This window comes from Micromys minutus (genome assembly GCF_963924665.1).
Source record: "Micromys minutus genome assembly, chromosome: 11".
Lineage (NCBI taxonomy): Eukaryota > Metazoa > Chordata > Mammalia > Rodentia > Muridae > Micromys > Micromys minutus.
In genome coordinates this window covers 14,094,428-14,106,171 of record NC_137980.1, presented here as the reverse complement: position 1 = coordinate 14,106,171, position 11,744 = coordinate 14,094,428, and positions in this window count along the sequence as shown.

The following is an 11,744-nucleotide window of genomic DNA, read 5'->3' as shown; positions in this document are numbered from 1 at the left end:
TCATTTTGACCCCACCATCTTTCCCCTTCAATTCTTTCCATACCCTGTTTCCACATCCTTTCTTAGATTCATGACTTTTCTTTTTAAATTATTATCCTTTTAAAACACCACACACACACACACACACACATACACACACACACACACACACACACACACACAGTCTATTTAGCATTGCTTCTTTTTAGATGTGTTTAGGGCTGACTACTTGTGAGTTGAGCTTGTTCCTAAGGAAAAGCGAATCTCGCACTCTCTCTGTTCTCTCTGTTCTATGCTGTCTGATTGCCCGTAGCTCTTCATCTAGGCAGTATGACTATGCTGGCGTGCTGATTAATTTGCTCACATTTCAGCTCTTGCTTGTGTAGCAATATTGTTGAACATTCAAGGCTACAGCATCCCTGTCACAACTAGAAGACACTATCTTGTATCAGGGATCATGGTCCTCTGACTCTTATGCTCTTTCTCTCCCCTCCCCCACCCCTGCCAGTTTTCTTTGATTTCCTTGAACTATGGATGTGGGGGTTCCATTGCAAGTGTATCTGTTGGTGCTGGGCAAACCCTGGTCACATTTCTCTGCATTTGCAGCAGTTGTGGTTGTCTGCAACAGCTTTTGTCTGCTACAATAAGAAGCATCTCTCACCCCCCATGTCCCCATCAAAGAAGCTTCTTTTTGCACAAAGATTGCGCACTGTTTATTCTTAGGCTCTTACTCATGGCAAACATGAGCATCATCCCTGTTTTACTCATTCACATATATTTCATGTAGTCGTTTTTCACTCCATTGCTATATACCACAGCTCACTGAGGTATGTTTATTCCAATTGTTCCTAATTTGGGACAAGCATAAATAATATTTTGCTCCTTTCTTGACCTCAGTGTATTTTAAAATCAGTTTATACCAAGGTTATGCCTTTCCAAAGTAGACACTGGCACTGAGTTGTCCACATCCTGGTGTGTGGTGAGACACTCCCTTTAGACACATCTCAGATGAATGATGGCATCACACTGAGGGAAACTTCACAGGAAGCAGATGAGAGGAATGGTGGAAAGCAGCCAGGGGACCTCTATTTCCAGCAGAGCACAGTGGTGGCATCCTGTGATGTCATCTATCCAATCACAGTGGTGCCATCCTGTGATGTCATCTATCCAATCACAGTGGTGCCATCCTGTGATGTCATCTATCCAATCACAGTGGTGTTGTCCTGTGATGTCATCTATCCAATCACAGTGGTGCCATCCTGTGATGTCATCTATCCAATCACAGTGGTGTTGTCCTGTGATGTCATCTATCCAATCACAGTGGTGCCATCCTGTGATGTCATCTATCCAATCACAGTGGTGTTGTCCTGTGATGTCATCTATCTAATCACAGTGGTGGTGTCCTGTGATGTTATCTATCCAATCACAGTGGTGCCATCCTGTGATGTCATCTATCCAATCACAGTGGTGGTGTCCTGTGATGCTCTATCCAGTCACAGTGGTGCCATCCTGCAATGTTCTTTCCTATCTGAGCTGGGAAGTCTCAGCACACTGCTTCTCAGTCCATGCCTAGACCTCAGAGCTGATTCTTTTATAGTCACCAGGATTCCAGCAGAGCATGTATTCATTTTCCAGTCTGCTTGAAGAATCTAGAATGGGGCTCCTACTTCTGACTGGGAATAAGACCAGACAAGCCATATTCGACAATATGGGAACAAGAGATGTCCCTCCCCCAAAACATAAGTTGGAAACTATATTATACAAGCAATATCCACACAAAAGATGAGACAAAAAGTCGACAAAATACCATGTTTTTACTATTATATTACTATTATACCTACCCCCATACACCACACACACACACACACACACACACACACACACACACACACCTACATTTTAAAAGGTATATTCCTGTTGTACTGATTGAGAACAAATATGGTTATAGAATCTCGTTATTTGCCACAGGCAAACATATGCTACTGTGTGTGTGTGTATGAGCCTGAGACATATTTACTGCCTCGGAACATTAAATGTTTACCACATAACATAAACTATGACAATCTAAAGGCATACAGTTGGATAATAAGCTTCAGCGTGGTGGTTCTCAGGACATCTGAGAACCTGTTAGCTTTGACCTGGAGTAGTCAGAGTGACTTACCCTCCAATGTTCTGGAAAAACAGCTCTTAGGAACCTATAAGTTGTACGTGGTCACCCAGGGCGAGGCGATTTTTCATAACATCTGTTGAAGAGAAAGAGGAAGGGTACGGGATATTCAGTGCTAAATCTGGGGAACATCCTGGCAAACTGGGACAAGATGGCAAAGAGAGACAAGCTGACAAGCCTCATGGACGGGGAGCTGCTTTGTCAGGGTGAGGTCTAGGAGAACCGCTCTCCTGCTGGCTGTGCAGTTTGATGCCTGGAGAAAAGCAGACCTCTGATTGGCTGTGATAGTTGTCATTCAAATCAAGTACTCAAACTTGGGCCAATCACTATGGCCACGGAGGCAGGACCTGTAAATAAGATGGCAGCTCTCATCCCCAGATTAGGAGGAGGAGGAAGATGTACATCAAAACCAAGCCACTATGATTTGCTCCTCAGAAATCTGTGGTGTCACATTGACTACTCAGTGCAGCTATTGCGGGCCACTTTAATCGACCCAGCTAAGCTCAGTGACCCTAGTCTCTCGCCGTACTTCTCCCATCACCTGATTCTCTCCTACAGGAAACTGCACTGGCCCAGTTGGCCCCGCACTTTCCTGTTACCGATCATCAAAGATCTTATTTTCCATTCTATTCACCCCGTAAACAGTACTCAGGACAAACACTCTTTTGTGTGGGAAGATGCTTCTCTATATCAACAAGTCACACTCGTCTCTGTGTCTGGACCCTACCGGAGCCCCTGATAAGTTGAGTCAGACTTGGGGCAACCTCACCCGTGTGTACCAGTCATTTGTGTAGATTGGCACAGGAGGGCACTGTGATCCTCACTGGATGGCTCTGTTCCACTGACGGTCATTTCCACAGAAAACTGACTATTGGTAGAACTTCCAGCAGAAAAAGTTAGTAAGCTGAGGGAGAGGAGGTAGGGAGAAAAAATACAGTGACTTCACCAAAGGGGGGCTTCACAGCATGACAACGGTCTTCATTAGGCTCTGGATACATGACAACCCTGATGAAGATCTCAGTCCCTCCAGACATGGGGTGGGTAGAATGACAAAATTCAATAAGGAAAAGGGACAGAAGAAAGTCAGGGAGCAGGATAGTGTAAGAGCCAGCCTCATAAGGAACTGTCCTGCCCAAAAGAAGTGCTTGATGCAGAAGAGAGAATTCTGTAATGGACAGGAAGTCAGTACCATTTATAACCGATGCCCACTCAACAGTTGGTCATGGACTTTTCCTGTGAGAGAAGTGAGTGTGAGGTTGGGCAGTCAGGGAAAGAACTTGTCACTTCAGGTCAGCTAGTGGCACAGTTCTTGAGGTGGCACTGTAATGGCATCTGAATGAAGGGACAAAGCTAGTCAAGTAGTAGGGGAGAGACAACCCAGCTCTGGGAAGAACCACTGCACACACCTGGTCTTAGGCCAGGCAAGCAGGTGAGGAGCGAGGGGCAGCGTTGGTGCAGCGTTGGTGGGCGATTAGGAAGCCGTTAGAAGGTGGTAACCAGAGAAGGGGCAGAGAAGGTGTTTGCATGTTCTTCACTGGCTGTCGAATGGAGAACAGAGAGAAACTAAGAACAGGAAGGAGATGGCCACGTCCCGGATGAGAGAGGGGTAGCAGCCAGGGGTATAAGCCATCATCGATTCAGGATATTCCTGGAAGGCAGAGTCACCCACAACCTGGTGTGAGGGTGAAAGGCTCGCAGATACCTTCAGGATATTCCTGGAAGGCAGAGTCAGTTTGCTGGTATGAGGGTGAAAGGCTCACAGATGCCTCCAAGATGTGGGTTCCGAATGGAGTTGCCTTATTAAGAGATGAAAGCCATCCGAGTAATGTAGATTTATGTTAAGGGTTTGTGGATTAAAAACCTGTATGAAAAGCTAACGGGCCTTAGAGTCCTGTTTGTGCTGGGTGGTGGGGTAAAGAAACACGCCGGGGGCAGAAGCACCAGGGCAGGCAGAGTGAACGGCTTGGGAAGGGAATTCCCTGGAGAGGGCAGCTTGGACCGAGTGACAGAGGCTGTGCGCACGGCTCCATACTAAAAGCGGCGCCCACGGAGTGAGACCGCCGAGAAGGCTGGCAGCTAAGAGTGAGGCAGGGAGAGACTTTGGAGGGTACAGAGGCCAAGGGGGAAGGGTCAGCTAGTCACGTCATGTGCCGCTTTTATGTCAGGTCAGGGAGAATGGACCTTGGGGTCTGGCACTTCGGGGTTGTAGGTGACTGTGCTTTCCGTGGGTGTGTGAAGCTGGAATGTGGTAGTTCAAGACAGGAGGAGGTCAGGCCAGTGCATAGACACAGTTTCCTCACTAGGGAGTCTGAGTATAAAAGGGAGAGGGAGCTTTTGCTCACTGTTGAGTCACAGGCGTTAGCTGAGTCTGCAGGAGGTCACTGTACATCACCAGACTTATTCACCTCCAGGGACTTTCCCCTTCTTGCTATTATAAAGACCACAGAATTGAACTTGGTAGCATTGGGAAGCTGTCTTTACTGTCTTATCAAAGACACAGAGTAACTTCTTGTATTTGAAAACACATGTTTATGCTTTACAAGTTCGCTCTTTGCTTGTTTGTTTGTGACAGGGTCTCTCTATGTAGCTCTGGCTGTTCTAAAACTCATGTAGACCAGGCTGGCCTCGAACTCATAAAGATTCGCCTCCTCCTGGATGCTGGGATTAAAGGTGTGCACCACCACCACCACCCAGTTGCCTTTTTCTTTTTCTTTTTTTCTTTTCTTTCTTTTCTTTTTCTTCTTTCTTCTTCTTCTTTTTTAGTGTACCACAAGCCTAATCTCCATGTTTCTCTGGGAACAGTGTTTGTAGAATGGATACAAAAATTGAGGAAGTACATCATCTGTGGTACGATTGTTGGGGACCAGCTGTGGTTCTGCATCCTCTGTTTTTTCCCTCAGAGGATCCAGGCACCACTGCACACCAGGCTGGAAGGATGAAGTGGCATCTAGAATGGGTGGGGCCTGCACTATCCTGGTCCAGCTAGGAGTAAGTGATAGGGGATGGGGGTGGGGGGCTTCTCTGGGGATTTTAGTGACACAGTTCTTTTAGACAAATGCCTTCTCTGATAATATCCAGTGAGACAGCTGGTGTGCCTAAGCTTTGTCAGGGTGATCAAGGGCTATATATGAACCTTGGAGAGTGGGAAGGAGTTTCCAGAGGGGACAAAATCATAGGCTGGAGTTTAAAGTACTGTGAATGCCTCATTTGTACAGAGAGGCATTCCAAGAATCCCAGGTACTCTCTGGGTGGGTTCTTATCAGCAAAGAGGAAATTTGAACTTGTAGATTACCAAGGGCTATGTGACATTCCTCAGGTGGAAGGTTGAGGGTTGAGCTCCCCAGATCAGGGAGAGAAGAGGAAGCCCTGCTAAGAAAAAGGGAGCCCCTCCATCTTACACTGAACTCAGAGTAGCTGTCTGGATGTGGTTGACTGACTTTCAGTGCTGAGGTGCAGCAACCGTCTGTGGCTATTCTAAAATAAGTGTACAGCACACCATGTTCAGTTGTTTAGGATGGTCACTGCGCTAAGAGTCCTGAACAGAGGCAGAGTCATTTAGAGGACGGCACGCCTCTTACTCAAATAAAGGTTCTATCTCTTACCAGTTTTCAAAAGCTGTTTGCACCAAAGGATGCCTTCCCTTAATCTTTTCTCCCAGGGGGCGTCTCTTGTTTAACTTGCACAAAATGGTAGAGGTTAGTGTCAGCTCTGATCTCACCTCTAGAACAGGACCTTCGGTGACAAGTGGGTCCTGTAAACCTGACTGGTGACATGAGATTGGCAGACCGAGATGCGCACAGGAAGGCTGGGATCAGGTGGGCTGTGCTCACTCGGATGGGAGGGTACTTACTCTGCAATGCTGAAACTCAGTTCTAGCACAAGGGGAGGGCTTAGCTGGCCTCAGTGGGAGGTTTCCATAGGTGAACAATCTCAGGTTGCAGGAGTAATATATGAGGAAGGAGTTGAAGTTGTTAGTTCTACACACTGGACAATCATTTGTAAGTACTCTACGTGAACCAGCAATCCCATTTAGCCCCATCTCCAGCAGGTATTGGCATGTTCATGAACTGGAAGTATTGGGGTCCTAAACATTGCTGTACACATGACAATGACACACATTCACTCAGAACTTCATCTACTCCCCATCCTTAAATGAATAAGAAAGTGCAAAACCACCTCTTTGTTCCAGTATCGATGGATAAAGTGTTTATAGTGAGCGTTTGAAGGAAAAGCTTTGGTTATTGGGGACATTAGTTAGGTGAAACATCAGAAATAAATGATTTCATCATCTTAGTTAGGGTTTCCGTTGCTGCGAAGAGAAACCATAACCAAGGCAACTCTTATAAGGGCAGACATTTAATTGGGGCTGGCTTACAGTTTCAGAGGTTCGGTCCATTATCATCATGGCAGGAAGCACGGCAGCATGTGGGCAGACATGGTGCTGGAAAAGCTGAGTGTTCTACATCTTGATCTAAAGACAACTCAGAGAGGATGCTGCTTGACCAAAGGAACATTGGGGGTGGAGGGTCAAGGAGGAATCACCCCTATAAGGTTTATTGTCAAGAGAGACTATAGAAGTGTTTCAGTGCGTGAGATGCGCACCCTGAATCCTTTAGCATCTGCCTCAATCCTTAAGAATCTGTACCAGTTTCCATGTCTACAAGCCATCAAAATGACAACTCCCAAAATAATTTTCTGTTGGGCCAAGAAAGGATCCTGGTAACGCTTCGGCTTTGACAATGCTGGAGCTCCGAGAGTGACATCTCCCAGAATATTGCATTTTTTCCTCCACACCGCAGAACGTGATCTAAAGGAAATCAAGATGCCTCAAGAGCTGTCTCAGAGCCAAGGTCCCACTGGCCTTGCCTTATTCCTCATCTGCTTTAGGAATGTCTCCCTCTCTACCCTGAAGCCTCCCTGTCTATCTGGGCACATTCTGTCACAGAGTTTCCCACTTCCAGACCCAGTTTCTTTATAAGATACTGTCTGTTTTTTGGGCTCATTCAAATTCTGATGCCTGTCTCTAGGGCCATTGGTTTGCCTCGTCACGATTTAGGCCCCTTACATTTGTCTACAATTCTCCTTTCCTTCTCTCCTACGGAAAAGGACCAAAGAAGTTTCTGGATTACTTTGGGTTTGTGGGTAATTATATAGACCATGTGACTGTTTTTCCCAGTTTGTCTCATCACTACAGTTAATCTGAAGAGATGATAAAAATTTTTGCTTTATCACCCCACCCCCGACAACATAACACTTTCCAAGAACCCAGTGCTGAGGCATTTCTGAATGACAGAAACCATGGGCTGGGGGGGGGGGGGGAGGGTTGCTGGAACAAAGGAACACAGCCTCCCAGGCAGGGATTTATTTACCCTGTTAGGAGGAGACTATGAGAAGTAAACAAAAAAGCCGCCTGTCTCCAGCCAACCGATAGCAAAGGGTAGATTTTTAAAATTTGATTTAACTGTTTTGAGGATAGAAGAGAATATAGAGATTTTGCCCGAGCCACACGGGAATGTTCCCCTGTGGTTCCGGACTAAAACAAAGACCTTGGACTCAAAGGTGCTGGGATACACTGCTGTGCAGAGACAGGGTGCTTGGGGGAAGGCAGAGAGAGTCAGAGAGTAGAGGCTACTGGCCTCCAACAAGCAGACAATCAAAAGATAAAGATAAATGACATTGATTTGTTTTAAGGATAGAAGGGAGTAATGGCGATTGTTTAAATGTTTTTAAGTATACATGGAATAAAGAAATCCAGGCCTCTGATCTCAAGTGTAGAAAACAAAGGCACAGATAGAAGGGAGATGGAATGGAAAACGCTTTAAACACATCTAAAGAGGTCTACACTAAGGGATAAATACTCAAATTCTTTAAATGAGGGCTCCATGGGAATTCTGGGATTGTTGAGCCTTGTATGACAGATTAGAACCCTAAGAATAGACTTATACAGCAAGCAGACAGAGATATTAAAACATTGACACATTTGATCTTAAAAATTAGATTAAAGGAGGGGATAGGGTACATAGTCTATCTTCAGACAGTAGAAATTTAGGCCTTGAGAATTATATAAAGATAGAGTCTGGAACCAGGCTCATACAGTAAGTTGACAGAGTTTTTAAATAAATAATTCAGGACTTGGTCTCATGAAGGTTGAAGAAGGGGACAGTGAAAGAACTGTCTCAACAGATAATATTTGTTTAGATTGTTTTATTTGCTTTGGATTGTTTTAATGATCAAAATGAGTGTGATTTTGAGTTTGGTAGTTACATTCAAATTCTTCTGGGAGAGAGGTTAAGGGTTTTTTTTTCTTTTAATTTTATTGGATATTCTCTGTACTTACATTTCAAATGACATACCCTTTTGCCCTCCCATTCCTCTTCCCCTCCCCCTCAACTTGCTTCCATGAAGGTGCTCCCTCTCCCAATCACCCTCTCCACCTCAGTGCCTTGGCTGGTTGATGATGTTGTTCTTCCCATGAGGGTACAAACCTTTCAGCTATTTCAGTCCTTTCCCTAGCTCTTTCATTAGGGTCCCTGTGTTCAGTCTGATGTTTAGCTGCAAGCATCCTCATCTGTATCTGTATGACTCTGGGAGAGCCTCTGAGGAGACATCCATGTCTGTTTCCTGCCAGTAAACACTTCTTGGCATCAGCAATAGTGCTTGGGTTTGGTGGTTGCATATGGGGCGGTGAGGCAGTCTCTGTAGATTTTTTCTTCAATCCCTGCTCCTCTATTTGACCTTGTATTTTCTCCCCTGTTTTGTTCCCCTTCTAAGAAGGACTGGCCATATTCTGGTCTTCCTTCTTTTTGAGCTTCATAAGTTCTGAAGACAGTTTCTTGGGTATTCTGAGCTTTTTTTTTTTTTTTTTTTTTTTTTTTTTTTTTTTTTTTTTTTTGGTGGTGGTGGGGTGGCTAGTATCTGCTTATAAGTGAGTACATACCATGACTGTTCTTTTGTGACTGGGTTACTTCACTCAGGATGATAGCTTCAGGTTCCATCTATTGGCCTAGGAATTTCATGAACTCTTGCTTTTAATAGCTGAGTAGCAAGCACTCCATTGTGTATATGTACCACAATTTCTGTATCCATTCCTCTGTTGAGGGGCATCTGAGTTCTTTCCAGCTTCTGGCTATTACAAATAATGCTGCTATGAACATTGTTGAGCATGTGTCCTTGTTAGATGTTGGAACTACTTTTGGCTATATGCCCAGGAGTGGTTTAGTTGGGTCCTCAAGTAGTACTATGTCCAATTTTCTGAGGAACTGCTAGACTGATTTCCAGAGCGGTTGTACCAGTTTACAACCCCACCAACATGGAGAAGCATTCCTCTTTCTTTACATCCTCACCCACCAGTATCTGCTCTCACCTGAGTTTTTGATCTTAGCCATTCTGACTGGTGTGATGTGGAATGTTAGGGTTGTTTTAATTTGCATTTCCCTGATGCTTAGGGACGTTGAACATTTCTTTAGGTGCTTCTCAACCATTCAATATTCCTCAGTTGAGAAGTCTTTGTGTAGCTCTGTACCCCATTTTTAATAGGATTATTTGATTCTTTAGAGTCTAACTTCTTGAGTTCTTTGTATATATTGGATACTAGACTGCCATCAGATATAGGATTGGTAAAGATTTTTTCCGAATCTGTTGGTTGCCGTTTTGTCCTTTTGACAGTATCCTTGGCCTTACAGAAGCTTTGGAATTTCACGAGGTCTCATTTGTTGATTCTTGATCTTAGAGCATAATCCATTGGTGTTCTCTTCAGGAAAATTTTCTCTGTGCTTATGTGTTCTAAGCTCTTCCCCCATTTTTTATTCTATTAGTTTCAGTGTACCTGGTTTTATGTGGAGGTCTTTGATCCACTTGAACTTAAGCTTTGTACAAAGAGATAAAAAGGGATCGATTTTCATTCTTCTGCATGCTGACTGCCAGTTGAACCAGCACCATTTGTTGAAGAGGCTGTTCTTTTTCCATTGACTGTTTTTAGCTTTGTTGTCAAAGATCAGGTGACCATAGGTATGTGGGTTCATTTCTGGGTCTTTAATTCTATTCCTTGTCTACCTGCCTGTCTCTGTACCAATACCAGGCAGTTTTAATCACAATTGATCTGTAAAACAGCTTGACATCTTTTTTTTTATTGTTGAGAATGTTTTTTGCTATCTTGGGTTTTTTATTATTTCAAATGAATTTGCAAATTGCTCTTTCTAACTCTATAAAGAATTGAGTTGGAATTTTGATGAGGGTTGAATTGAATTTGTAGATTGCCTTAGGCAAGATGGCCATTTTTACAATGTTGATCTTTCCAATCCATGAGCAAGGAAGATCTTTCCATCTGCTGAGGTCTTCTTCAATTTCCTTATTCAGAGACTTGAAGTTCTTGCCATACAGATCCTACACTTGCTTGGTTAGGGTCACACCAAGGTATTTTATATTCTTTGTGACTACTATGAAGGGTGTCTATTCTCTAATTTCTTTTTCAGCCAGTTTGTCCTTTGAGTGGAGGAAGTCTACTGATTTGTTTGAGTTAATTTTATATCTAGCCACTTTGCTAAAGGTGTTTATCAGCTGTAAAAGTTTCCTAGTTGAATTTTTGGGGTCACTTAAGTATACTATCATTTTATCTGCACATAGTGATATTTTGACTTCTTCCTTTCCAATTTGTATCTCTTTGAATTCTTTTTGCTGTCTTATTGCTCTGGCTAGTACTTCCAGTACTATACTGAATAGGTAGGAAGAGAGTGGACAGCCTTGTCTTGTCCTTAATTTTAGTGGGATTGTTTCTAGTTTTTCACCATTTACTTTGATGTTGGCTACTGGTTTACTGTATATTGCTTTTATTGTGTTTAGTTATGGGCCTTGGATTCCTGCTCTTTCCAAGACTTTTAACATAGAGAGGTATTGAATTTTGTCAAATGCTTTCTCAGCATCTAGAGAGATAATCATGTGAATTTTTTTTGAGTTTTTTAAAATTTTTATTTATTTTTATATAGTGGATGACATTGATGGATTTCCATATAATGAACTATCCTTGCATTCCTGGGATGAAGCCTACTTGATCATGGTGAATGATCATTTTGATGTGTTCTTGGATTCGGTTTGCGAAAATTTTATTGAGTATTTTTGCATCAATGTTCATGAGAAAGATTGGTCTAAAGTTCTCTTTCTTGGTAGGGTCTTTGCGTGGTTTAGGAATGAGCATAATTGTGGCTTCAAAGAATGAGTTGGGTAGTATTCCCTCTGTTTCTATTTTATGAAATAGTTTGGAGAGTATTGGTATTAAGTCTTCTATGAAGGTCTGATAGAATCCTGCACTAAACCCATCAGGTGGGCTTTTTTTTTTTTTTTTTTTTTTTTTTTTGGTTGGGCAGTTTTTTGATGACTGCTTCTATTTCTTTAGGGGTTATGGCACTATTTAGATGGTTTATCTGATCCTGATTTAACTTCAGTACCTGGTATCTGTCTAGAAAATTGCCCATTTCTTCCAGATTTTCTAGTTTTGTTTAGTATAGGCTTTTGTAGTAGGATCTGATGATTTCCAGAATTTCCTCAGTTTCTATTGTTATATTTCCCCTTTCATTTCTGATTTTGTTAATTTGGATACTCCCTC